Source organism: Panthera uncia, chromosome X (genome assembly GCF_023721935.1).
Source record: "Panthera uncia isolate 11264 chromosome X, Puncia_PCG_1.0, whole genome shotgun sequence".
Taxonomy (NCBI): domain Eukaryota; kingdom Metazoa; phylum Chordata; class Mammalia; order Carnivora; family Felidae; genus Panthera; species Panthera uncia.
In genome coordinates, this window is record NC_064817.1 from 100,834,956 (window position 1) to 100,838,375 (window position 3,420).

The 3,420-nt window shown below is 36.9% G+C and overlaps 1 pseudogene; it reads right to left on the reverse strand.

The window, feature by feature from the left end:
- Positions 1–1,967: 1,967 nt before the first annotated feature.
- Positions 1,968–2,922, reverse strand: LOC125932384 (proline-rich nuclear receptor coactivator 1-like; annotated as a pseudogene).
- Positions 2,923–3,420: the final 498 nt, after the last annotated feature.

Sequence of the window (3,420 nt, forward strand, 5' to 3'; positions counted from 1 at the left end):
ACTTCTACTTTTTGCAATTTGTTTTCACTGTGTCTTGTATCATTTCTATTTCTCACTTTCTCCGTTATGGACTTATTTGGTGTTAAGTAAATATTTTCTGGTGTACTACTTTAATTCCCTTGAATTAATTAAATTCCTTTAATTATATATACATACATATATATTTAATTTTGTTTAATGTTCATCTATTTTTGAGAGCAAGAGAGAGATAGATTGTGAGTTGGATTAGAAGAGAGAGAGGGAGACACAGAATCCGAAACAGGCTCCAGGCTCTGAGCTGTCAGCACAGAGCCCGACGCGGGACTTGAACTCACAGACCATGAGATCATGACCTGAGCTGAAGTCGGACACTTAATCGAATGAGCCACCTAGGCGCCCCAAGTTATATATATTTAATTTGTTTTCTTACTAATTGCCCAGGGGATTGTAATTATCATCTAAGTTCACATCAGCTTTGTTTGAATTTATAACAACTTAATTCGAATAGTATGCAAAACCATTGACTGTATATGGACTTTTCAACCTCTCTTTATGCTTTTACTACCACAAATTACATTCTTATATATTTTGTGCCCATCTATATGCATTTGCAAATATTGTTTTACATAGCTGTCTTTTAACTCATACAGGAAAAAAAAATACAAACTGTATTTATACTTTCCTGTATATTTGCCTTCACTTTAATATGTGCCTTAACTGGTGTTTTATTTGTTTCTGTGTTTGTTTCATTTTAAGAATTTGAATTTCCATTTTCTCATTTCAGCCTGAAGGACTGTGTATGATTTCTCTTAGGTCAAATCAGCTAGCAACAAAATCAAATTGTGTTTACCCAGAGTTTTAATTACTTCTTTGCTTTTGAAGGATAATTTTGTCATATATATAATTCTTAATTGTCATTTTTTTTCTTTCAGCACTTTAAATAGATCACCTACCATTTTCTGTCTTCAATGTTTTCTGACGAGAAATCACCTATTTCTTTTATTGATGATTTCTTGTAGAAGATGACTTTTCTCTTACTGCTCTTAAGATTCTTTGTTTTTGATGTGTGACAGATTATAATTTGTCTAAGTGTAGATTTTTTTTAAAGGAAGGGCCACTGTATTATATTATTATTTAAAAGTCTGATTACACCCAATTTTGTAGGCATTAAAGTTAGAGGTATTTTAAAATTTTTAATTTTTTTTAATGTTTTATTTTTTTTCGAGAGAGAGAGAGAGAGAGCATGAGCGAGGGAGGGGCGGAGAGAGAGAGAGCCAGACACAGAATCCGAAGCAAGCTCCAGGCTCTGAGCTGTCAGCACAGAGCCCGGTACTGGGCTTGAACCCACAAGCGGTGAGATCATGACCTGAGCCGAAGTCAGATGCTCAACTGACTGAGCCACCCAAGTGCCCCAGAGGTATTTTAAATTTGAATGGATAAATCAAAAACCAGAAATTATGTTTGGTAAATTTGGGAATGAGTGTTTTCTAGTAATTACAGATTAGAAGGCAGAAATCAATTTAGAGAAACACAGACAAACTTCATGTTTACAATGATTGTGCCACAGATTTAAATTTTAGTAGTGTATTAGTGAACTGTTCACATTTAGATCTTCACCTTAAGATTAGATAGCTATTTCTTTAAAAATAAATCTCAGTACTTTATGCAAATAAATCAGTCTTCCTTGTGCCTTAAAACACTTAAAATTTCTCCATTGTATATACACAAAACATCTACCATTTTGTAGGGCAAAATACATATTTTCATAACAATAGTATATTGTACATCTCAAGTGTGAACAATATAAACATAGTACATGGCATACAATATTTAATAATATAAAATATAATACAAATTATTTACAATTTTTAAGCTCATCTTTTGCACTTGCATGTTATAAAGCAAAATTTCCATTTATGTACCAATTTTCCTTTCAATAGTCCAGGGATTTTGAAAAAAAACTATTTTACAGATGTACAATCTGAGATCTAAGTTTCAACTTTTAGGAGAGTTTTTAATTATACTGCCATTAACTCCTTATTTTGATTGAGATTTCCAATGCTGCTTCCTGTCCAGTGAGTAGGAGGCTTTGGAAGAACACAAAAGAAGGTAGATCACTAAACTTTGCCCCAGCATAATTTTCCTTTTTGGTTCACTTCAGTTAGAATTGCTGATTTCTTCAAATGCATATTTCCAATGTTCTTGGTACTTATAAAAGCCTTTTCCCCTGCTTCTGAATTACATCAGATGAAATAGAATTCACCCAAAAGTTATTTTCTTTTTACAGAGTAATCTTGGATAGTGTAAGTTATATTTGCTTTCCTATGTGTCTTTGGTTGTTCACACAAATGTATACTATGAACAAGCTGGCAGTGAGGAATGGCAATTTTCTCCAATTTTCCCATCTTTGATTTTAAAACCTCCCTTCTGAATGAGGGTTGGCTGGGCACCATGGGTGGCAGCAGGCCAGGGTAAGGGCTGGCTTCCTCAGTTTGGGTTATGGCCACAAGACCCAAGGCCTAATTTGTTGTCTATCCCAATACTTCCTGTGCTCTGCTCTGGCAGTCATGGGGCTGCACCCACCCTTGACACCTGGCCGGTGCTGTTGGTACTGATGGAAGCTGCTGGGTGCTGCCTCACTGGGTTGGTCTGCACCTTCTTTCACCACTTCTTTGGCACTGCCAGAGGGGTGCCTGTTGCTGTAGCTAGATAACAGTTGGACAGATGTGCTGGGCCTGGAGGCTGTGGGTTCAGACAGGGACAGTCTTCCCCCAGGAATTGAGGGAGGAAAGAAGTGTGGGACAGTGTCAGGGGTATGGGATGCGGGGTAAAGGCAGCTAGGTGGTAGTCACCATGGGAAAGGGCCCAAAGTAACCACGAGCAGAAAAGCAAAGGGGGTCCCAGGACAAGTGGCTCCAGCTGCAGGACAAAAACGATAGTCATAGTTCTAAGAAGAAAGTGGCTCAGCAGGAAGAGAAAGATGAAGTGCAGCCAGAGATCACAGGGCAGCATTGGCTGCTGCTAAGAGAACCCCAGTGGAGCACATGGACCATGGTCTGGGCAATGGCAGTGCAGCAACAAAGTATAGATCTTTTTAAGTTTGTCTTACTTGGAGTTTGTTGTGTTTCTTAGAGGTGTAAGTAAAACTTTTCATCAAATTTGGATTTTCTTATCCATTATTTCTTCAAATACTCTTTCTGTTCTTTTATTTTTGTTCATTCCTTAAGGGACTTCAATTATGCATATGTTGACGCATTTGATAATGTCCAACAGTACTCTTAGGCTCTGTTTTTCTTCATTCTTTTCCCCCCATTTTTCAGAGTGGATAACCTGCATTGACCATATTCAAATTTACCAATACTTTCTTCTGCCTGCTCAAATCTGCTGTTTATCCAATCTAGTGAACTTTTAAGTTCACTTATATTTTTCAATTCCAGAAAT